Source organism: Triticum dicoccoides, chromosome 5B, assembly GCF_002162155.2.
Source record: "Triticum dicoccoides isolate Atlit2015 ecotype Zavitan chromosome 5B, WEW_v2.0, whole genome shotgun sequence".
Lineage (NCBI taxonomy): Eukaryota > Viridiplantae > Streptophyta > Magnoliopsida > Poales > Poaceae > Triticum > Triticum dicoccoides.
Window position 1 is genome coordinate 479,394,224 of NC_041389.1, and position 26,693 is coordinate 479,420,916.

Genomic DNA, 26,693 nt, shown 5'->3' on the forward strand with positions numbered 1-26,693 from the left:
TCAACATTAGTCAAAAGAACTCATATACTTATTGCAAAAATTTAGAAGTCATCAAAAATCAAGTACTACGCGCATGCTCCTAGGGGGATAGATTGGTAGGAAAAGACCATCGCTCGTCCCCGACCGCCACTCATAAGGATGCACAAGCCAGGTACACTTCATGTTTCAAATTTGTTACACAACTTTAACCATACGTGCATGCTACGGGACTTGCTAACTTCAACACAAGAATTCTTTAAATTCATAATCACCCAACTAGGATGACTTTAATATCACTACCTCCATATCTCAAAACAATTATCAAGCATCAAATTGATCATAGCATCCAATTCACTTCCTATGAGAGTTTTTATTATACCCAACTTGGATGCCTACCATTCTAGGACCAATTTTATAACCATAGCAAATACCATGCTGTTTTAAAAGAATCTCAAAAGGATATAAGTGAAGCATGAGAGACTAGCAATTTCTACAAAATAAATCACCACCGTGCTCTAAAAGATATAAGTGAAACACTAGAGCAAAAAACTATCAAGCTCAAAAAGATATAAGTGAAGCACATAGAGTATTCTAGCAAATTCTAATAAAATAGCTTTCTCCAACAAGGTGTGTACAGCAAGGATGATTGTGGTAAACTAAAAAGCAAATACTAATATAATACACGACACTCCAAGCAAAACACATATCATGTGGCAAATAAAAATATAGCTCCAAGTAAAGTTACCAATGAACGAAGACGAAAGAGGGGATGCCTTCCCGGGGCATCCCCAAGCTTAGGCTTTTGGCTATCCTTGAACATCTTGGGGTGCCTTTTGGCATCCCCAAGCTTAGGCTCTTGCCACCCTTTATTCCATAGTCCATAAAAGCTTTACCGAAAACTTGAAAACTTCACAACACAAAACTCAACAGGAAATCTTATAAGCTCCGTTAGTGAAAGAAAACAAAACCACCACATAAGGTACTATAATGAACTCATTCTTTATTTATTTTGGTGTTAAACCTACAGTATTCCAACTTCTCTATGGTTTATTAACTATTTTACTAGCCATAGATGCATCAAAATAAGCAAACAACACACGAAAAATAGAATCTGTCAAAAACAAAACAGTCTGTAGCAATCTGTAACTATCGCAAAATTATGGAACTCTAAAACTCCTACCAAAATAGGACGTACTGGAAAATTTGTCTATTGATCAGAAGAAAAAAGAATAAATGCAAAAGCACGTTTCTGTGATTTATTGAATTTTTCTCGTGAGCGCAAAGTTTCTGTTTTTCAGCAGAATCAAATCAACTATCATCATAGTTTATCCTATAGGTTCTACTTGGCACAAACACTAATTAAAAGATAAAAACACATCTAAACAGAGAGTAGATGCAAGATTTATTACTAAACAGGAGCAAAAACAAAAAACACAAAGAAAAATTGGGTTGCCTCCCAACTAGCGCTATCATTTAACGCCCCTAGCTAGGCATAAAAGCGAAGATAGATCTAACGAGTGCCTTCTTTGGCACTTGATTCATAAGTAGCACGCATGATAGATTCATAAGGTAATTTGACTTTCTTTCTTGGAAAGTGCTCCATGCCTTTCTTTAAAGGAAATTGGAATCTAATAATCCCTTCCTTCATATGAATAATCGCACCAATCGTTCTAAGGAAAGGTCTACCAAGAATAATAGGGCAAGAAAGATTGCAATCTATATCAAGAACGATAAAATCTACGGGCACCAAATTTCTGTTTGCAACAATAATAACATCATTGATCCTTCCCATAGGCTTTTTAATGGTGGAATCCGCAAGGTGCAAATTTAACGAGCAATCATCAAGATCATGGAAATCTAGAATACCACATAAGGTTTTCGGAATCGTGGAAACACTAGCACCCAAATCACATAAAGCAAAACACTCACAATCTTTAATTCTAATCTTTGTAGTAGGTTCCCACTCATCATTGAGTTTTCTAGGTATAGAAACTTCCAAATTAAGTTTTTCATCAAAAGATTGCATCAAGGCATCAACAATATGTTTGGTAAAAGCTTTGTTTTGACTATAAGCATGAGGAGAATTAACAATGGATTGCAACAAGGAAATACAACCTTTTAAAGAACAATTATTATAATCAAATTCCTTGAAATCCAAGGTAGTGGGTTCAATACTATTTGAAGTTGTGACCTTTCCAATCTCACTTTTACCAAATTTAGCATCAAGATCTGAAGAATCCGAATTCTTGGGACGCCTTTTAGGCAAAGTTGATTCATCATCAGTCCCGTAATCATCAAAATTCATATTGCAAAACATAGATCTAATAGGAGATGCATCAATAACTTTAAGATCTTCATCCTTATTTTCATGTAACTTTTCTGGTTTAGTGGCCATCTTATTGACTAAGGTGGCTTGCTTATCAGAAATTTTGGCTATAGCATTTTCAAGACAGGTAATTTGGGCATTAACACCATAAAATTCTTTATTCATATCATCAAGCTCTTTGTTCATAAATCCCAAAAAACCTTTTTGTTCCTTAAGCTCTTTTCTAAAGAAATTATTATGCTCAAATTGCAAATTCATAAAGCTTCTAATATTTGATTCAATCTCTTCCATCCTTCTGAGAAGGTGGTCAGGACCCTTAGGTGAAGCCATAAGGACAAACGGGCACACAAGCAAACACACGTGCAACGGAAAAAGGCAAGCGAAAAAGAGAGGAGGAGATTGGGAAAGAGAGGGCGAATAAAACGGCAAGGGTGAAGTGGGGAGAGGAAAACGAGAGGCAAATGGGAAATAATGTAAATGCAAGGGAGATGGGTTTGTGATGGATACTTGGTATGTCTTGACTTGAGCGAAGACCTCCCCGGCAACGGCGCTAGAAATTGAACGTTGGCGGGAGGTCGAATCTTGACTTGACTTGGTGGAAGCCTCCCCGGCAACGGCGCCAGAAATCCTTCTTGCTACGTCTTGAGCTTGTGTTGGTTTTCCTCGAAAAGGAGAGGGTGATGCAGCAATAGTAGTGTAAGTATTTCCCTCAGCTTTTGAGAACCAAGGTATCAATCCAGTAGGAGGCGCCTCAAAAGTCTCACGCACCTACACAAACAAACTGAGAACTCGCAACCAACGCGATAAAGGGGTTGTCAATCCCTTCACGGCCACTTGCAAAAGTGAGATCTGATAGAGATAGTAAGACAAGATAAATATATTTTTGGTATTTTATAATATAGATGCAGAAAGTAAAGATGCAAATAAAAGTAAATTGGAAGCAAATATGATAAGGGATAGACCCAGGGGCCATATGTTTCACTAGAGGCTTCTCTCAAGATAGCATAAGAATTACGGTGGGTGAACAAATTACTGTCGAACAATTGATAGAAAAGTGAATAATTATGAGATTATCTAGGCATGATCATGTATATAGGCATCACGTCCATAACATGTAGACCGACTCCTGCCTGCATCTACTACTATTACTCCACACATCGACTGACTCCTGCCTGCATCTAGAGTATTAAGTTCATAAGAACAGAGTAACGCATTAAGCAAGATGACATGATGTAGAGGGATAAACTCATGCAATATGATATAAACCCCATCTTGTTATCCTCGATGGCAACAATACAATATGTGCCTTGCAACGCTTTCTGTCACTGGGTAAGGACACCGCAAGATTGAACCCAAAGCTAAGCACTTCTCCCATGGCAAGAAAGATCAATCTAGTAGGCCAAACCAAACCGATAATTCGAAGAGACTTGCAAAGATAACTCAATCATACATAAAAGAATTCAGAGAAGATTCAAATATTATTCATAGATAAACTTTATCATAAACCCACAATTCATCGGATCTCGACAAACACACCGCAAAAAGAGATTACATCGAATAGATCTCCACAAGAGAGGGGGAGAACATTGTATTGAGATCCAAAAAGAGATAAGAAACCATCTAGCTAATAACTATGGACCTGTAGGTCTGTGGTAAACTACTCACAACTCATCGGAGGGGCAAGGATGTTGATGTAGAGGCCCTCCATGGTTGATCCCCCCTCCAGCAGAGTGCCGGCGAAGGCTCCAAGATGGGATCTCGCGGATACAGAAGGTTACGGTGGTGGAAATTGTGTTTCGGGTGCTCCCTGGATGTTTTCGGCGTACGTAGGCTTATATAGGAGGAAGAAGTACGTCGGTGGCCGCACGAGGGGCCCACGAGACAGGGGGCGCGCCCTACAGCGCGGGCGCGCCCTCCTATCTCGTGGCCGCCTCAGTTGCTTCTTGGCTTGCACTCCAAGTCCTCTGGATCACGTTCGTTCCAAAAATCACGCTCCCGAAGGTTTCATTCCGTTTGGACTCCGTTTGATATTCCTTTTCTTCGAAATACTGAAATAGGCAAAAAAATAGCAATACGGGCTGGTCCTCCGGTTAGTAGGTTAGTCCCAAAAATGATATAAATGTGTAAAATAAAGCCCGTAAACATCCAAAAGGGGTAATATAATAGCATGGAACAATCAAAAATTATAGATACGTTGGAGACGTATCAGATGCCCTCACTCTTCCTCAAGAGCATTAGAGAGATCCGATATCTCATCGGCGTAGTCACGACTATGACCTTCCATCTTAGAGATGGTTTCTTCATGAGCCTCGATCATGTCATTGGCTTCACCAAGTTGTTCCAAGAGAGCAACGAAGTGCTTCTTGGATTTGCCCTTGAGCTTACTCATAAAAGACTCAAATTCATTTACTTCCTCATTAGACCCCTCACTTTCATCAATGTCATCCGTCAAGGAGGGATTAGTAATGATGGTGGTTTCGATGTTGGGGGTTACCTTGTTGGTGGCTTTAGCCATGAGACACTTGGCGGTGATGTTCTCATTGGGCGAGTCGAAGAGGGACACCCGTGGAGTTGTGGCAATGGCAACGGAGGCCATGCCCATGGCTTCACTATCTTCATCATCATCGTCATCCTCATGGTACTCTTCTTGAACCACCAACCCTTGAGTAGGAGTCTTTTTGGTGAAGTTGTTCTTGTTTGGGAAGGACTTGGCTTTGTCTTTTCGGATGAGCTTTCCACCATTGTCTTCCCGCTTCTCGTAAGGGCAATCCACAACAAAGTTGCTCACATTGCCACATTGTAACATGTTCTCACACGTTGCTTGCCCTTGAACCCACTTGAGTTGTTCTTGTTGAAGTTGGCCTTGTGTTCTTCTTGCTCAAAAAATGCCTTGAAGCAAGAGCCATGTGCTCATGATAATCATATTTTGTATCTTCGAGGTTGCTCTCCTCATCTTCCTATTCTTCCTTTTCTTCCACAATAACCTGGGCCTTCAAGGCAAGGTTGGGCTTCTTTGCTCTTTGAGAACGCAACACCGCATTGTCGACAGTTTTGTCCAAGATCCTCATTGCCACAAACTCATCCAACACTTCATTTGAGGTCAAGGAGTGGAAGTCCGGTCTTTGACAGATGACGGAGGACATGGCCTTGTGGTAAGGCATCATTGCTTTGAGGAACTTGCACTTGATCCAATTGTCATCCGTGTCCTTGCTCCCATGATCTCGGAGTGAGACCGCGAGTTTGGTTACTCTCCGAAAGAGCTCACGAGGTTCTTCATCTTCTTTCATTGCAAACTCATCGGCCTCATCTTGCACCACTTCATAGTTGGAGCATTGAATGCTTGTGCTTCCCTTATAAAGGGAAACAACACAATGCCATGCATATTTGGCCATGGCGAAGGGTCGAAGATGAGGGAGATCTTCTGGTGGAACCGCATCTTGAATGATGAAGAGAGCATTCTCATTGAATTGATTATCCACGGCTTCTCTCGGGGTGAAGTTGCTTCGGTCATGTGGATGAAAACCTTCTTCAATGATTCTCCAAAGATTAGTATTCACATGATTTAAATGACGCTTGAAGCGATAAACCCAAGAATCAAAGTCCTCATTTTTCACAATCTTAGGAGGAGGACTGACATGATTTAAATGAGTAGAGGGAATCGGTCCTCCATAAATTGGAGGTTCCACATTGGCAAAGATTTCGGTGCCATTTCTACCACTAGTAGAAGGAACCTTTTCACTAGTAGCTTCCCCCTTGTCGGAGTTAGCATCCGTCACCTTGTTGGTGGGATCACCCACTTTCATCGGCGAGGTAGATAGTTTAAGTCCTTCTAAGAATTTATTAAACATGCTTTCAACCTTGGTTGTCATGGAGGTTTTCAATGTGTCCAATGCCACATTGAATTCCTCACAAGAAACCGTGGTTCCCCCATCGGCCGTAGACGAGCTCGGATTCACACCGGAGTGCTCCTCCACACCGTCTACGGTGTCAACCATACTCTTCGGACAGCAAATTCCTTAAAAAAGAGACAAGGCTCTGATACCAATTGAAAGGATCGATATATTTGACTAGAGGGGGGGGGGGTGAATAGGCAACTAACAATTTTTAGCTTTTCTTTACCAAATTAAACTTTGCATCAAAGTAGGTTGTCTAGATATGTAACTAGGTGATCAACCTATATGATGCAACAACAACAAGCACACAAGCAAGCAAGGGATATAACACAAATAAGCTTGCAAAAGTAAAGGCACGAGATAACCAAGAGTGGAGCCGGTCAAGACGAGGATGTGTTACCGAAGTACCTTCCTTTTGAGGGGAAGTACGTCTCCGTTGGAGCGGTGTAAAGGCACAATGCTCCCCAAGAAGCCACTAGGGACACCGTATTCTCCTCATGCCCTCACACAATGCGAGATGCCGTGATTCCACTATTGGTGCCCTTGAAGGCGGCGACCGAACCTTTACAAACAAAGTTGGGGCAATCTCCACAACTTAATTGGAGGCTCCCAACGACACCACGAAGCTTCACCATAATGGACTATGGCTCCGAGGTGACCTCAACCGTCTAGGGTGCTCAAACACTCAAGAGTAACAAGATCCGCTAGGGATTAGTGGGGGGAATCAAATTTCTCTTTGTGGAAGCGTAGATCGGGGCCTTCTCAACCAATCCCAAGCAAATCAACAAGTTTGATTGGCTAGGGAGAGAGATCGGGCGAAAATGGAGCTTGGAGCAACAATGGAGCTTCGGGGTTGAAGAGGTGGTCAGCTAGAGGAAGAAGACACCCCTTATATAGTGGAGAGACAAATCAAACCGTTATCCACTTAACCAGCCCGCGACCTGCGGTACTACCGCCCCAGACAAGAGGTACTACCGCAAGGGCTCACGGTACTACCGTAGAGGACCACAGTACCACCGTTGCTACGGCAGGAGCTAGTCCAGGCCAGGGCCGCAAAGGCTGAGGATGGTACTGTCGCTGACGCGGTACTACCGCTCCCCCTTGCGGTACTATCGCAAGGCCGGATTGGACTAGCCTGGGAAGGGCGCGGATGAATAAAAATACATCCATGCGTACTTCCGCTGAAAATCAAACAGTGCAAATATCCGACACGGTACTACCGCACCTGGCATGCGGTACTACCGCGCAGGGAGCAGATGTAAAAAATTACATCCGCCCCTACTTCCGCTCATGTTGTTGTGCTCGACCAGAACTCACGGTACTACCGTGCGCATGGGGAGGTACTACCGCGTAGGGTGCGGATGTAAAAAATTACATCCACCCCTACAGCCGCACGATCGGCTAAGTCTGGTCCGAGGCCACGGTACTATAGCTCCTTAGGAGTGGTACTATGATAGGTCTCAAACGTATCTATAATTTTTTATTGTTCCACGCTATTATATTACCTCTTTTGGATGTTTATGGGCTTTATTTTACACATTTATATCATTTTTGGGAGTAACCTACTAACCGGAGGCCCAGCCCGTATTGCTATTTTTTGCCTATTTCAATATTTTGAAGAAAAGGAATATCAAACGGAGTCCAAATGGAACGTAACCTTCGGGAGCATGATTTTTGGAACGAACGTGATCCAGAGGACTTGGAGTGCAAGCCAAGAAGCAGCCGAGGCGACCACGAGGGTGGAGGGCGCGCCCACCCCTACAAGGCACGCTCCCCTATCTCGTGGGCCCCTCGGGCGGCCACCGACCTACTTCTTCCTCCTATATATACCCACGTACCCCGAAAACATCCAGGGAGCCAACGCAAAACAATTTCCACCGCCGTAACCTTCTGTATCCGCGAGATCCCATCTTGGAGCCTTCGCCGGTGCTCCGCCGGAGGGGGAATTGACCACGGAGGGCTTCTACATCAACACCATAGCCCCTCCAATGAGTTGTGAGTAGTTTACCACAGACCTTCGGGTCCATAGTTATTAGCTAGATGGCTTCTTCTCTCTTTTTGGATCTCAATACTATGTTTTCCCCCTCTCTTGTGGAGATCTATTTGATGTAACTCTTTTGTAGTGTGTTTGTCGAGATCCGATGAATTGTGGGTTTATGATCAAGTTTATCTATGAGAAATATTTGAATCTCCTCTGAATTCTTTTATGTATGATTGAGTTATCTTTGCAAGTCTCTTTGAATTATCAGTTTGGTTTGGCCTACTAGATTGATCTTTCTTGCAATGGGAGAAGTGCTTAGCTTTGGGTTCAATCTTGTGGTGTCCTTACCCAGTGACAATAAGGGTTGCAAGGCACATATTGTATTGTTGCCATCGAGGATAAAAAGCTAGGGTTTATATCATTGCATGAGTTTATCCCTCTACATCATGTCATCTTTCTTAATGCGTTACTCTGTTCTTATGAACTTAATACTCTAGATGCATGCTGGATAGCAGTCGATGTGTGGAATAATAGTAGTAGATGCAGGCAGGAGTCGGTCTACTTGTCGCGGACGTGATGCCTATATACATGATCATGCCTAGATAATCTCATAATTATTCGCTTTTCGATCAATTGCTCGACAACAATTTGTTCACCCACTGTAATACTTATGCTATCTTGAGAGAAGCCACTAGTGACCCGGGTCTATCTTTTATCATATAAGCTTTCCATCTACTTTTACTTGCATCTTTACTTTTCCAATCTATATTATAAAATACCAAAAATATATTTATCTTATCATACTATCTCTATCAGATCTCACTTTCGCAAGTGGCCGTGAAGGGATTTACAACCCCTTTATTGCGTTGGTTGCGAGTTCTTTGTTTGTTTGTGTAGGTGCATGGGACTTTTGAGGAGCCTCCTACTGGATTGATACCTTGGTTCTCAAAAACTGAGGGAAATACTTACACTACTATTGCCGCATCACCCTTTCCTCTTCAAGGAAAACCAACGCAAGCTCAAGACGTAGCAAGAAGGATTTCTGGCGCCGTTGCCGAGGAGGTCTTCGCTCAAGTCAAGACATACCAAGTACCCATCACAAACTCATCTCCCTCGCATTTACATTATTTGCCATTTGCCTCTCGTTTTCCTCTCCCCCACTTCACCCTTGCCATTTTATTCGCCCTCTCTTTCCTAATCTTCTCCTCTCTCTTTCACTTGCCTTTTTTCTCTTTGCTTGTGTGTTGGATTACTTGTTGCCATGGCGCAAGATAATACCAAATTGTGTGATTTCTCCAATACCAATAATAATGATTTCCTTAGTACTCTGATTGCTCCTCTTAATGATGTTGAGTCTTGTGAAATCAATACTGCTTTGCTGAATCTTGTTATGAAAGATCAATTCACTGGCCTTCCAAGTGAAGATGCCGCTACCCATCTAAACAACTTTGTTGATTTGTGTGATAGGCAAAATAAGAAAGATACGGATAATGATATTATTAAATTGAAGTTATTTCTGTTTTCACTTAGAGATCATGCTAAAGTTTGGTTTTCGTCTTTGCCTAAAAATAGTATTGATTCCTGGAACAAGTGCAAAGATGCTTTTATCTCTAAGTATTTTCCGCCCGCTAAGATCATCACTCTTAGGAACGATATTATGAATTTTAAACAACTTGATCATGAGCATGTTGCCCAATCTTGGGAAAGAATAAAATTGATGATTCGCAATTGCCCTACTCATGGTTTGAATTTATGGATGATCATACAAACTTTTTATGCCGGCTTGAACGTTGCTTCTAGAAATATTTTAGATTCGGCCGCGGAAGGCACGTTTATGGAAAACACTTTAGGAGATGCTACAAAACTCCTTGATAATATTATGGCTAATTATTCTCAATCGCACACCAAAAGATCTTCTAGTAAAAAAGTGCATGCTATAGAAGAAATTAATGTTTTGAGTGGAAAGATGGATGAACTTATGAAATTATTTGCTACTAAGAGTGCTCCTCTTGATCCCAATGATATGCCTTTGTCTACTTTTATTGAGAAGAATAATGAATCTATGGATGTGAATTTTGTCGGTAGGAATAGTTTCGGTAACAATGCTTATAGAGGAAACTTTAATCCTAGACCCTTCCCTAGTAATTCCTCTAATAATTATGGAAATTCCTACAATAATTCTAATGGTAATTTTAATAAGATGCCCTCTGATTTTTAGAATAGTGTGAAATAATTTATGATCTCTCAAAAGAATTTTAATGCTTTGCTTGAAGAAAAATTGCTCAAAGTTGATGATTTGGCTAGGAACATTGATAGACTTTCGCTTGATGTTGATTCTCTTAAACTTAGATCTACTCCTCCTAAGCATGATATCAATGAGTCTCTCAAATCCATGAGAATTTCCAGTGATGAGTGCAAGGAAAGAACCGCTAGATTGCATGCTAAGAAAGATTGCTTTGTAAAGTCGTGTTCTTCTAGTTTCCGTGAAAATAATGATGAAGATCTTAAGGTTATTGATGTGTCTCCTATTAGATCTTTGTTTTGCAGTATGAATCTTAATAATAATGGGACTGGAGATGAGTCAACTTTAGTTAGAAGGCGTCCCAATAATTCGGAGTTTTTAGATCTTGATGCTAAATTTGGTAAAAGTGGGATTGGATAGGTCATGACTTTAAATAGCATTGAACCCACTATCTTGGATTTCAAGGAATTTAATTATGATAATTGTTCTTTAGAAGATTGTATTTCCTTGTTGCAATCTGTTGTGAATTCTCCCCATGTTTATAGTCAAAATAAAGCTTTTACCAAACATATTGTTGATGCCTTGATGCAATATTTTGATGAAAAACTTAATTTGGAAGTTTCCATACCTAGAAAACTTTATGATGAGTGGGAACCTACTATAAAGATTAAAATTAAAGATCATGAGTGTTATGCTTTATGTGATTTGGGTGCTAGTATTTCCACGATTCTGAAAACTTTATGTGATATTCTAGGTTTCCATGATCTTGATGATTGCTCTTTAAATTTGCACCTTGCGGATTCCACCATTAAAAATCCAATGGGAAGGATCAATGATGTTCTCATTGTTGCAAATAGAAATTTGGTGCTCGTAGATTTTATCGTTCTTGATATAAATTGCAATCTTTCTTTCCCTATTATTATTGGTAGACCTTTCCTTAGAACGATTGGTGCGATTATTGATATGAAGGAAGGGAATATTAGACTACAGTTTCCATTAAGGAAAGGCATGGAGCACTTTCCAAGAAAGAAAGTTAAATTACCTTATGAATCTATCATGCGAGCTACTTATGAATTGAGTGTCAAAGATGACACTACTTAGATCTATCCTTGCTTTTGTGCCTAGCTAGGGGCGTTAAACGATAGCGCTAGTTGGGAGGCAACCCAATTTTATTTGTGTTTTTTGTTTTTGTTTATGTTTAGTAATAAAGTTTGCATCTAACTTCTGTTTAGATGTGTTTTTATGTTTTAATTAGTGTTTGTGCCAAGTAGAACCTATAGGATAACCTATGGTGATAGTTAATTTGATTCTGCTGAAAAACAGGAACTTTGCACGCACGAAAATAATTTTAGTAATTCATAGAAACGTGCTTTTGCGTTTATTCTTTTTGATGTAGATCAATATTCAAATTGTCCAGACTTCCTATTTTGGTAGGATTTTAAGAGTTCCAGAAGTATTCGAGAGTTACAGATTGCTACAGACTGTTCTGTTTTTGACATATTCTGTTTTTCGTGTGTTGTTTGCTTATTTTGATGCATCTATGGCTAGTATTAAGTGGTATGAACCATAGAGAACTTGAAATACATTAGGTTTAACACCAATATAAATAAAGAATGAGTTCATTACAGTACCTTATGTGGTGGTTTTGCTTTCTTGCACTAACAAAGCTTATGAGATTTCCTGTTGAGTTTTGTGTTGTGAAGTTTTCAAGTTTTGGGTAAAGATTTGATGGAATATGGAATAAGGAGTGGCAAGATCCTAAGCTTGGGGATGCCCATGGCACCCCAAGATATTCAATAATAGCCAAAAGTCTAATCTTGGGGATGCCCCCGGAAGGCATCCCCTCCTTCGTCTTCGTTTATCGGTAACTTTACTTGGAGCTATATTTTTATTCGCCGCATGATATGAGTTTTTCTTGGAGCGTCTGTATTATATTAGTATTTGCTTTTTAGTTTTCCACAATCATCCTTGCTGTACACACCTTTTGGGAGAAGCCCACTTGATTAGAATTTATTAGAATACTCTATGTGCTTCACTTATATCTTTTGAGCTAGATAGTATTTGCTCTAGTACTTCACTTATATCTTTTAGAGCACGACGGTGGCTTAATTTTGAAGAAATTGTTGATCTCTCATGCTTCACTTATATTATTTTGAGAGTCTCTTAGAACAGCATGGTATTTTCTATGTTTATAAATTTGGTCCTAGAAAGATGAGCATCCAAGTTGGGTATAATAAAAACTACCATAGAAAGTGCATAAGACACTAGGATCAATTTGATGCTTGATAATTGTTTTGAGATATAGAGGTGGTAATATTAGAGTCATGCTAGTGGATAATTATGAAATTGAGAAATACTTGTGTTGAAGTTGGCAAGTCCCGTAGCATGCACGCATGGTAAAAGTTGTCTGACAAATTTGTTGCATGAGGTGCTCTTTTGATTGCCTTCCTTATGAGTGGAGGTCGGGATCGTGGGATGGTTAACTCCTACCAACCCTTCCCCTAGGAGCATGCGTAGTAGTACTTTGCTTCGAGGACAAGTAGACTTTTGCAATAAGTATATGAGTTCTTTATGACTAATGTGAGTCCATGGATATACGCACACTCACCCTTCCACTTTGCTAGCCTCTATTGTGCCACGCAACTTCGCCGATATCATGCACCCATTATTTACCTTCCTCAAAATAGCCACCATACCTACCTATTATGGCATTTCCATAGCCATTCCGAAATATATTGCCATGCAACTTTCCACCGTTCCGTTATTCTGACACGCTCCGTCATTGCCATATTGCCCTTTGCATGATCATGTAGTTGACATCGTATTTGTGGCAAGGCCACCCTCATAATTTTCATACATGTCACTCTTGATTCATTGCATATCCCGGTACACCGTAGGAGGCATTCATATAGAATCATATTTTGTTCTAAGTGTTGAGTTGTAATTCTCGAGTTGTAAATTAATAAAAGTGTGATGATCTTCATTATTAGAGCATTGTCCCAAGTGAGGAAAGGATGATGAAGACTATGATTCCCCCACAAGTCAGGATGAGACTTCAGACTTTAAATATAAAAAAGAGAGGCCAAAGAGCCCACCAAAATAAAAAAAGAGGCCAAAGAGCTCACCAAACAAAAAAATGAGAGAAAAAGAGAGAAGGGACAATGCTACTATCTCTTTTCCACACTTGTGCTTCAAAGTAGCACCATGATCTTCATGACAGAGAGTCTCTTGTGTTGTCACTTTCATATACTAGTGGGAATTTTTCATTATAGAACTTGGCTTGTATATTCCAATGATGGGCTTCCTCAAAATGCCCTAGGTCTTCGTGAGCAAGCAAGTTGGATGCACAGCCACTTAGTTTCTTTTGTTGAGCTTACATACATTTATATCTCTAGTGCATCCGTTGCATGGCAATCCCTACTCACTCACATTGATATCTATTGATGGGCATCTCCATAGCCCATTGATACGCCTAGTTGATGTGAGACTATCTTCTCCCTTTTTGTCCTCACAACCACCACCATATACCACCATAGTGCTATGTCCATGGCTTGCGCTCATGTATTGCGTAAGAGTTGAAAAAGCTGAAGTGCATTAAAAAGTATGAACCAATTGCTTGGCTGAAACCGGTGTTGTGCATGATGGGAGTATTTTGTGTAATGAAAATGAAGCATGGCCTAACTATATGATTTTGTAGGGATAAGCTTTCTTTGGCTATGCTATTTTGATAGGCCATGATTATTTATTAGTATGCTTCGAAGTATTATTATTTTTATGTTTTGTAAGCTCTTATCTTGAATCATTTGGACCTGGACAATCAAGCCACAATAAAGAAAATTACATTGAGAATTATGCTAGGTAGCATTCCACATCAAAAATTCTGTTTTTATCATTTACCTACTCGAGGACGAGCAGGAATTAAGCTTGGGGATGCTTGATACGTCTCCAACGTATCTATAATTTTTGATTGTTCCATGCTATTATATTACCTATTTTGGATGTTTATGGGCTTTACTTTACACTTTTATATCATTTTTGGGACTAACCTCCTAACCGGAGGCCCATCCCGTATTGCTGTTTTTTTTGCCTATTTCAGTGTTTCGAAGAAAAGGAATACCAAACGGAGTCCAAACGGAATGAAACCTTCGGGAGCGATATTTATGGAACAAACGTGATCCAGAGGACTTGGAGTGCAAGTCAAGAAGCAATCGAGGATGCCACGAGGGTGGAGGGTGCCCCCCCTACTGGGCACGCCCCCTATCTCGTGGGCCCCTCGGGAGTCCACCGACCTACTTCTTCCTCCTATATATATACACACGTAACCCGAGAACATCAGAGGCGACCACGAAAAACTATTTCCACTATCGTAAACTTCTGTATCCGTGAGATCCCATCTTGGAGCCTTCGCCGGTGGACGGAGGAGGAATCGACCATGGAGGGCTTCTACATCAACACCATAGCCTCTCCGATGAGTTGTGAGTAGTTTACCGCAGACCTTCGGGTCCATAGTTATTAGCTAGATGGCTTCTGTTCTCTCTTTGGATCTCAATACCATGTTCTCCTTGATCTTCTTGGAGACCTATTTGATGTAACTCTTTTTGTGGTGTGTTTGTCGAGATCCGATGAATTGTGGGTTTATGATCAAGTTTATCTATGAGAAATATTTGAATCTCCTCTGAATTCTTTTATGTGTGATTAAGTTATCTTTGCAAGTCTCTTCGAATTATCAGTTTGGTTTGGCCTACTAGATTGATCTTTCTTGCAATGGGAGAAGTGCTTAGCTTTGGGTTCAATCATGCGGTGTCCTTTCCCACTGATAGCAGGGGCAACAAGGCACATATTGTATTGTTGCCATCAAGAATAAAAAGATGGGGTTTATATCATATTGCATGAGTTTATCCCTCTACATCATGTAATCTTTCTTAATGCGTTACTCTGTTCTTTATGAACTTAATACTCTAGATGCATGCTGGATAGCGGTCGATGTGTGGAGTAATAGTAGTAGATGCAGGCAGGAGTCGGTCTACTTGTCACGGTCGTGATGCCTATATACATGATCATGCCTAGATAATTTTTGATTGTTCCATGCTATTTTATTACCCCTTTTGGATGTTTATGGGCTTTATTTACACATTTATATCATTTTTGGGACTAACCTACTAATCGGAGGCCCAGCCCGTATTGCTGTCTTTTTTGCCTATTTCAGTATTTCGAAGAAAAGGAATATCAAACGGAGTCCAAACGGAATGAAACCTTCGGGAGCGTGATTTTTGGAACGAACGTGGTCCATAGGACTTGGAGTGCAAGCCAAGAAGCAGCCAAGGCAGCCACGAGGGTGGAGGGCGCGCCCCCTATCTCGTGGGCCCTCGGGCGGCCACCGACCCACTTCTTCCTCCTATATATACCCACGTACCCCCAAAAAATCTAGGGAGCCAACGCAAAACAATTTCCACCGCCGTAACCTTCTATATCCACGAGATCCCATCTTGGAGCCTTCGCCGGTGCTCCGGCAGAGGGGGAATCAACCACGGAGGGCTTCTACATCAACACCATAGCTCCTCCGATGAGTTGTGAGTAGTTTACCATAGACCTTCGGGTCCATAGTTATTAGCTAGATGACTTCTTCTCTCTTTTTGGATCTTAATACCATGTTCTCCCCCTCTCTTGTGGAGATCTATTCAATGTAACTCTTTTTGCGGTGTGTTTGTTGAGATCCGATGAATTGTGGGTTTATGATCAAGTTTATCTATGAGAAATATTTGAATCTCCTCTGAATTCTTTTATGTATGATTGAGTTATCTTCGCAAGTCTCTTCGAATTATCAGTTTGGTTTGGCCTACTAGATTGATCTTTCTTGCAATGGGAGAAGTGCTTAGCTTTGGGTTCAATCATGCGGTGTCCTTTCCCAGTGATAGCAGGGGCAGCAAGGCACGTATTGTATTGTTGCCATCGAGGATAAAAAGATGGGGTTTATATCATATTGCATGAGTTTATCCCTCTACATCATGTCATCTTTCTTAATGCGTTACTCTGTTCTTTATGAACTTAATACTCTAGATGCATGCTGGATAGCGGTCGATGTGTGGAGTAGTAGTAGTAGATGCAGGCAGGAGTCGGTCTACTTGTCATGGTCGTGATGCCTATATACATGATCATGCCTAGATAATTTTTGATTGTTCCATGCTATTATATTACCCCTTTTGGATGTTTATGGGCTTTATTTTACACATTTATATCATTTTTGGGACTAACCTACTAATCGGAGGCCCAGCCCGTATTGCTGTCTTTTTTGCCTATTTCAGTATTTCGAAGAAAAAGAATATCAAACGGAGTCCAAACGGAATGAAACCTTCGGGAGCGTGATTTTTTGAACGAACGTGATCCATAGGACTTGGAGTGCAAGCCAAGAAGCAGCCGAGGCGGCCACGAAGGTGGAGGGCGCGCCCCCTATCTCGTGGGCCCCTCGGGCGGCCACCGACCTACTTCTTCCTCCTATATATACCCACGTACCCCAAAAACATCCAGGGAGCCAACGCAAAACAATTTCCACCGCCGTAACCTTCTATATTCGCGAGATCCCATCTTGGAGCCTTCGCCGGTGCTCCGCCGGAGGAGGAATCGACCACGGAGGGCTTCTACATCAACACCATAGCCCCACCGATGAGTTGTGAGTAGTTTACCACAGACCTTCGGGTCCATATTTATTAGCTAGATGGCTTCTTCTCTCTTTTTGGATCTCAATACCATGTTCTCCCCGTCTCTTGTGGAGATCTATTCAATGTAACTCTTTTTGCGGTGTGTTTGTCGAGATCCGATGAATTGTGGGTTTATGATCAAGTTTATCTATGAGAAATATTTGAATCTCCTCTAAATTCTTTTATGTATGATTGAGTTATCTTTGCAAGTCTCTTCGAATTATTAGTTTGGTTTGGCCTACTAGATTGATCGTTCTTGCAATGGGAGAAGTGCCTAGATTTGGGTTCAATCTTGTGGTGTCCTTACCCAGTGACAATAAGGGTTGCAAGGCACGTATTGTATTGTTGCCATCGAGGATAAAAAGGTGGGGTTTATATCATATTGCATGAGTTTATCCCTCTACATCATGTCATCTTTCTTAATGCGTTACTCTGTTCTTATGAACTTAATACTCTAGAGGCATGCTGGATAGCGGTCGATGTGTGGAGTAATAGTAGTAGATGCAGGCAGGAGTCAGTCTACTTGTCAGGGACGTGATGCCTATATACATGATCATGCCTAGATAATCTCATAATTTTTCACTCTTCTATCAATTGCTCGACAGTAACTTGTTCACCCACCGTAATACTTATCCTATCTTGAGATAAGCCACTAGTGAAACCTATGGCTCCCGGGTCTATCTTTTATCATATAAGCTTTCCATCTACTTTTATTTGCATCTTTACTTTTCCAATCTATATTATAAAATACCTAAAATATATTTATCTTATCATACTATCTCTATCAGATCTCACTTTCGCAAGTGGCCATGAAGGGATTGAAAACCACTTTATTGCATTGGTTGCCAGTTCTTTGTTTGTTTGTGTAGGTGCGTGGGACTTCTGAGGAGCCTCCTACTGGATTGATACCTTGGTTCTCAAAAACCAAGGGAAATACTTATGCTACTATTGCTGCATCACCCTTTCCTCTTCAAGGAAAACCAACGCAAGCTCAAGACGTAGCATACTACCGTATGCACCTACGGTACTACCGCAAGGGAGTGCGGTACTACCGTGGGGGCCTGCGGTACTACCGCTTCTAAGAGTAGTACTACCGCATGCCTCAGAACAGCAACACTAGGAATCCTTCTCTTTGCAAAATATGAAGAAAACGGAGGATGCTCCAAAGCGCAAAGGGAAAGGCGGTGCAAAGGGAGTAAACATGTATGTGATGATTCCACCCGAAGCTTTCCAACGCGGACCCCCTCTTAATAGTACGTCTTTCCTACGACTCCAATCCACTGAAAAGAAATGTAGAAAAAATGTCGTCTTCAATAGTCTTCGAGGGGCACCAAACCGTCTCGTGCCTAGTGACAAAGCGTCTGAAATACTCAAGGCACACGATTAGTCCGCAAAAGCATTGTCATCAATCACCAAAACACCTAAGGGATAAATATGCCCTTACAATCATGTTGATTCACTTGATATATGTTTTGGCACTCAACTCGCGGATTCCCGAGGTGACATTGGGATAATCTATGCATAGGGGTTGATGTACGTTCTTGTCTTTGTTTCTCTGGTAGAAATCTTGGGGCACTCCTTGAGGTTCTTTGTGTTGGATTGAGTATTATGAATCTGAATTTGCTTTGGTGTTATTTTAGTACGAACTCTTGATAGATCGATCGGAAAGAATAGCTACAAACAATTTCTTCTTATGTTCTCCGCTAGATAAGAACTTTGATGTGATTCTTCATTGCACGTTGAGGGATGGTTATGTGATCCAATTATATTAGAATTGTTCAGCGAAAGTACGGACCCTAGGCCTTGTTTCTAAGGATTGCAATACCGTTTTCATGCCCATTTACTATTGGTTACCTTGCTGTTTTTATAATTTCAGATTACAAAAATCAATATCTACTATCCATACTCCACTTATTTTACCATCTCTTCGCCGAACTAGTGCACCTATACAATTTGCCATTGTATTGGGTGTGTTGGGGACACAAGAAACTTTTTATTATTTGGTTGCAGGGTTGTTTGAGAGAGACCATCTTCATCCTACACCTCCAATGGATTGATAAACCTTAGATCATCCACTTGAGGGAAAATTGCTACTGTCCTACAAAACTCTACGCTTGGAGGCCCAACACAAGTCTACAAGAACAAGGTGCATAGTAGACATCAGTGACACGAGTGGGGAAGCTATGGACCGAGTAGAGGTCGCGGTGGCGCGAGCGGGGGCAGCTCCGACATGAGCAGGGGTCGTGGCGGCGCGAGCTGGGGCACCAGGGCCACGATGCAGAAGCCCTCACCCTCAGCCCTGGAGGACGAGCTCCAGTGGCTCCGACAATGCGCCGGGAGAGGGCTACCGCTACGTCTTGAGCTTGCGTTGGTTTTCCTCGAGAGGAGAGGGTGATGCAGCAATAGTAGCGTAAGTGTTTCCCTCAGTTTTTGAGAACCAAGGTATCAATCCAGTAGGAGGCTCCTCAAAAGTCCCACACACCTACACAAACAAACTGAGAACTCGCAACCAACGCGATAAAGGGGTTGTCAATGCCTTCACGGCCACTTGCGAAAGTGAGATCTAATAAAGATAGTAGGATAAGATAAATATATTTTTGGTATTTTATAATATAGATGCAAAAAGTAAAGATGCAAACAAAAGTAGATTGGAAGAAAATATGATAAGAGATAGACCCGGGGGCCATAGGTTTCACTAGAGGCTTCTCTCGAGATAGCATAAGTATTACGGTGGGTGAACAAATTACTGTCGAGCAATTGATAGAAAAGCGAATAATTATGAGATTACCTAGGCATGATCATGTATATAGGCATCACGTCCATAACAAGTAGACCGACTCCTGCCTGCATCTACTACTATTACTCCACACATCGACCGACTCCTGCCTGCATCTAGAGTATTAAGTTCATAAGAACAGAGTAACGTATTAAGCAAGATGACATGATGTAGAGGGATAAACTCAAGCAATATGATATAAACCCCATCTTTGTTATCCTCGATGGCAACAATACAATACGTGCCTTGCAACTCTTTCTGTCACTGGGTAAGGACACCGCAAGATTGAACCCAAAGCTAAGCACTTCTCCCATGGTAAGAAAGATCAATCTAGTAGGCCAAACCAAACTGATAATTCGAAGAGACTTGCAAAGATAACTCAATCATACATAAAAGAATTCAGAGAAGATTCAAATATTATTCATAGATAAACTTGATCATAAACCCACAATTCATCGGATCTCGACAAACACACCGCAAAAAGAGTTTACATCGAATAAATCTCCACAAGAGAGGGGGAGAACATTGTATTGAGATCCAAAAAGAGAGAAGAAGCCATCTAGCTAATAACTATGGACCCGTAGGTCTGGGGTAAACTACTCACAACTCATCGGAGGGGCAAGGATGTTGATGTAGAGGCCCTCCATGGTCGATTCCCCCTCCGGCAGAACGCCGGCGAAGGCTCCATGATGGGACCTCGCGGATACATAAGGTTACGGTGGTGGAAATTGTGTTTCGTCTTCTCCCTGGATGTTTTCGGGGTACGTAGGTATATATAGGAGGAAGAAGTACGTCGGTGGATGCCCGAGGGGCCCACGAGACAGGGGGCGTGCCCTACAGGGGGGGGGGGGGCTCCTATCTCGTGGGAGCCTCGGCTGCTTCTAAAAATCACGCTCCCAAAGGTTTCATTCCGTTTGGACTCCGTTTGATATTCCTTTTCTTCGAAATACTGAAATAGGCCAAAAAACAGCAATACAGGCTGGGCCTCCGGTTAGTTGGTTTGTCCCAAAAATGATATAAATGTGTAAAATAAAGCCCATAAACATCCAAAAGGGGTAATATAATAGCATGGAACAATCAAAAATTATAGATACGTTGGAGACGTATCAGCTACCTAAAGGAAATATGCCCTAGAGGCAATAATAAAGTTCTTGTTTATATTTCCTTATATCATGATAAATGTTTATTATTCATGCTAGAATTGTATTAACCGGAAACTTAGTACATGTATGAATACATAGACAAACAGTGTCACTAGTATGCCTCTACTTGACTAGCTCGTTGATCAAAGATGGTTTAAGTTTCCTAGCCATTGACATGAGTTATTGATACATCTCCAATGTATCTACTTTTCCAAACACTTTTGCCCTTGTTTTGGACTCTAACTTGCATGATTTGAATGAAACTAACCCGGACAGACGCTGTTTTCAGCAGAACTGCCATGATATTGTTTTATGTGTAGAAAACAAAAGTTCTTGGAATGTCCTAAAAATCCACGGAGGCACTTTTTGGAAAATATAAAAAATACTAGCGAAAGAATCAAGACCAGGGGGCCCACACCCTGTCCACGAGGGTGGGGGCGCGCCCTCCCCCCTGGGCGCGCCCCTGTCTCGTGGGCCCCCTGAGGCTCCGCGGACCTCAACTCCAACTCCATATATTCCATCTCGCGGAGAAAAAAATCAGAGAGAAAGTTTCATCGTGTTTTATGATACGGAGCTGGCGCCAAGCCCTAATCTCTCTCGGGAGGGCTGATCTGGAGTCCGTTCGGGGCTCCGGAGAGGGGGATTCATCACCATCGTCATCATCAACCATCCTCCATCACCAATTTCATGATGCTCACCGCCGTGCGTGAGTAATTCCATCATAGGCTTGCTGGATGGTGATGGGTTGGATGAGATTTACCATGTAATCAAGTTAGTTTTGGTAGGGTTTGATCCCTAGTATCCACTATGTTCTGAGATTGATGTTGCTATGACTTTGCTATGCTTAATGCTTGTCACTAGGGCCCGAGTGCCATGATTTCATATCTGAACCTATTATGTTTTCATGAATATATGTGTGTTCTTGATCCTATCTTGCAAGTCTACAGTCACCTATTATGTGTTATGATCCGACAACCCCGAAGTGACAATAATCGGGATACTTCTCGGTGATGACCATAGTTTGAGGAGTTCATGTATTCACTATGTGCTAATGCTTTGTTTCGGTTCTCTATTAAAAGGAGGCCTTAATATCCCTTAGTTTCCACTAGGACCCCGCTGCCACGGGAGGGTAGGACAAAAGATGTCATGCAAGTTCTTTTCCATAAGCACGTATGACTATTTACGGAATACATGCCTACATTACATTGATGAACTGGAGCTAGTTCTATATCACCCTGTGTTATAGCTATTACATGAGGAATCGCATCCGACATAATTATCCATCACTGATCCGTTGCCTATGAGCTTTTCACATATTGTTCTTCGCTTATTTACTTTTCTGTTGCTATTGTTACAATCACTACAAAACCCAAAAACATTACTTTTGCTACCGTTACCTTTACTATTGATACGTCCATTTTGCATCATGCTTTTATATCAATATTTATTGCATTATGGGCTGTTATTTCACGTTATGTCACAATACTTATGGCTATTCTCTCTTATTTTACATGGTTTACATGAAAAGGGAGAATGCCGGCAGCTGGAATTCTGGGCTGGAAAAGGAGCAAATATTGGAGGACTATTCTGCGCAACTCCAAAAGTCCTGAAACTCCATGGAATATCTTAAAATAAATAAAGAAAAATCATCGCCAAAGATGAAGACCAGGGGGCCCACACCCTGCTCACGAGGGTGGCCCCCCCTGGGGCGCGCCCCCCTACCTCATGGGCCCCCTGGTGACTCTCCGACGCCCATCTCCTATATGAAGTCTTTCGATGAGGAAAAAATAGAAGGCAACCTTTCGGGATGAAACTTCGCCGCCACGAGGCGGAACCTTGGCGGAACCAATCTAGGGCTCCGGCAGAGCTGTTCTGCCGGGGACACTTCCCTTTGGGAGGGGAAAATCATCACCATCGTCATCACCAACGCGACTCTCATTGGGAGAGGGCAATCTCCATCAACATCTTCACCAGCACCATCTCATCTCCAAACCCTAGTTCATCTCTTGTATCCAATTCTTGTCTCCAAGTCCGGGATTGGTGCTAGTAGGTTGCTAGTAGTGTTGATTACTCCTTGTAGTTGATGCTAGTTGGTTTATTTGGTGGAAGATCATATGTTCAGATCCTTTATGCACATTACTAACCCTCTAATTATGAACATGAATACGCTTTGTGAGTAGTTACGTTTGTTCCTGAGGACAAGGGAGAAGTCTTGCTATTAGTAGTCATGTGAATTTGGTTTTCGTTCGATATTTTGATAAGATGTATGTTGTCTAACCTCTAGTGGTGTTATGTGAACGTCGACTACATAACAATTCACCATTATTTGGGCCTAGAGGAAGGCATTGGGAAGTAATAAGTAGATGATGGGTTGCTAGAGTGACAGAAGCTTAAACCCTAGTTTATGCGTTGCTTCGTAAGGGGCTGATTTGGATCCATATGTTTCATGCTATGGTTAGGTTTACCTTAATACTTTTGTTGTAGTTGCGGACGCTTGCAATAGAGGTTAATCATAAGTGGGATGCTTGTTCAAGTAAGAACAGCACCCAAGCACCGTTCCACCCACATATTAAATTATCAAAGTACCGAACGCGAATCATATGAGCGTGATGAAAACTAGCTTGACAATATTCCCATGTGTCCTCGGGAGCGCTTTTCCTATTATAAGAGTTTGTCCAGGCTTGTCCTTTGCTTCAAAAAGGATTGGGCCACTTTGCTGCACTTTATTTACTTTTGTTACTTGTTGCTCGTTACAATTTATCTTATCTCAAAACTATCTGTTACCACTTATTTCAGTACTTGCAGAGAATACCTTGCTGAAAACCGCTTATCATTTCCTTCTGCTCCTCGTTGGGTTCGACACTCTTACTTATCGAAAGGACTACGATAGATCCCCTATACTTGTGGGTCATCAAGACTCTTTTCTGGCGCCGTTGCCGGGGAGTGAAGCGCCTTTGGTAGGTGGAATTTGGTAAGGAAAAATTTATTTAGTTTGCTCAAATTTTCTGTCACTTGTTACTATGGAAAGTAATTCTCTGAGGGGCTTGTTCGGGGTATCTTCACCCCGTCCTGTAGAGAAAAGAGTTTCTCCTCAACCTACTCAACCTACTGAACCTATTGAAAATGAAACTCTTTTTGAGATTCCTTCAGGTATGATGGAAAAACTGCTAGCTAACACTTTTACAGGAGATGGAACAAAGCATCTTGATGAACATCTACGCTATGTGGATGACGTTTGTGGACTATTTAAGCTTGTAGGTATACCCGATGATGTTGTTAAGAAGAAGGCCTTCCCTTTATCTTTGAAGGGAGACGCATTGACATGGTACAGGCTATGTGATGATATGAGATCATGGAACTATAAAAGATTGAAATTGGAATTTCATCAAAAGTATTACCCTATGCATCTTGTTCATCGTGATCGTAATTATATATATAACTTTTGGCCTCGCGAAGGAGAAAGCATCGCTCAAGCTTGGGGGAGGCTTAAATCAATGTTATATTCATCCCCCAATCATGAGCTCCCAAGAGAAGTAATTATGCAAAGATTTTATGCTTGGCTTTTTGATAACAATCGCACCATGCTCGATACTTCTTGTGCTGGCTCTTTTATGATGAAGACTATTGAATTCAGATGGAATTTATTGGATAGAATTAAATGCAACTCTGAAGATTGGGACCTCGACGATGGTAAGGAGTCAGGTATGCCACCTAGTTTGATTGTGTTAAATCTTTTATGGATACCGATATTTTCCGTAAGTTTAGCACTAAATATGGACGTGACTCTGAGATAGTAGCTTCTTTCTGTGAATCCTTTGCTACTTATGTTGATCTCCCCAAGGAAAAGTGGTTTAAATATCATCCTCCCATAGAAGTAAAAGTAGCTACACCTGTTAAAGTTGAAGAAAAGATTGTCACTTATAATGATCCTATTGTTCCCACTTCTTATTTTGAGAAACCGCCTTTCCCTATTAGAATGAAGGATCATGCTAAAGCTTCAACTGTTGTTCGTAAAAGCAATATTAGAACTTATACACCTCCTGAGCAAGTCAAAGTAGAACCCAATATTGATCTCTTGTTTGATAATATCGATGGGCATTTTATTCAATTCTAGGGTGAAACTACTAGAATTGCTAAACCTTGTACTAGAGATAAACATAGACCTGTGGTAGGCGTGCATGTTATTTCTGTTAAAATAGGAGATCATTGTTATCATGGCTTATGTGATATGGGTGCTAGTGCTAGTGTAATACCCATTGACCTATACAAAGAAATTATGCATGATATTGCACCAGCTGAGTTAGAAGATATTGATGTTACAATTAAACTTGCCAATAGAGATACTATTTCACCAGTGGGAGTTGTTAGAGATGTTGAAGTCTTGTGTGGAAAACCAAATATCCTGCTGATTTTCTTGTTCTTGGTTCTCCACAAGATAGCTTTTGTCCCATTATATTTGGTAGACCCTTCTTGAATACTGTTAATGCTAGATAGACTGCGAAAAGAATGTTGTTACTATTGGCTTGGACGATATGGTTCATGAGTTTAATTTCTCTAAATTTAGTAAACAACATCGCGAGGAAGAATCGCCTAGTAAGGATGAAATTATTGGTCTTGCTTCTATTGCCGTACCTCCTAGTGATCCTTTAGAACAATATTTGCTAGACCATGAAAATGATATGTTCATGAATGAGAGAAGAGAAATAGATGAAGTATTCTTAAACAGGAACCTATTCTGCAACACAATTTGCCTGTTGAAATCCTAGGGGATCCCCCTCCACCCAAGGGTGATCCCGTGTTTGAGCTTAAACCGTTGCCTGATAATCTTAAATATGCTTATCTTCATGAAAAGAAAATATATCCTGTTATTATTAGTGCTAACCTTTCAGAGCATGAAGAAGAAAGATTATTGAAAACTCTGAAGAAGCACCGTGCTGCTATTGGATATACACTTGATGATCTTAAGGGCATTAGTCCCACTCTATGTCAACATAAAATAAATTTGGAAGCGGATGCCAAACCAGTTTGTGATCCTCAACGATGCTTGAATCCTAAAATGAAAGAAGTGGTAAGAAAAGAAATACTCAAGCCTCTGAAGGCAGGTATAATTTATCCCGTTGCTGATAGTCAGTGGGTAAGTCCTGTCCATTGTGTCCCTAAGAAGGGAGGTATTATTGTTCTCCCTAATGATAAAGATGAATTGATTCTGCAAAGAATTATCACAGGCTATAGGATGGTAATTGATTTCCGCAAATTAAATAAGGCTACTAAGAAAGATCATTACCCCTTACCTTTTATCGATCAAATGCTAGAAAGATTATGCAAACATACACATTATTGCTTTCTAGATGGTTATTCTGGTTTCTCTCAAATACCTATGTCGGCTAAAGATCAATCAAAGACTACTTTTACATGCCCTTTTGGTACTTTTGCTTATAGACGTATGCCTTTTGGTTTATGTAATGCACGTGCTACCTTTCAAAGATGCATGATGGCTATATTCTCTGATTTTTGCGAAAAATTTTGTGAGGTTTTCATGGACGATTTTTTCGTCTATGGTTCCTCTTTTGATGACTGCTTGAGCAATTTCGCTCAAGTTTGGCAGAGATGTGAAGAAACTAATCTTGTCTCGAATTGGGAAAAATGCCACTTTATGGTT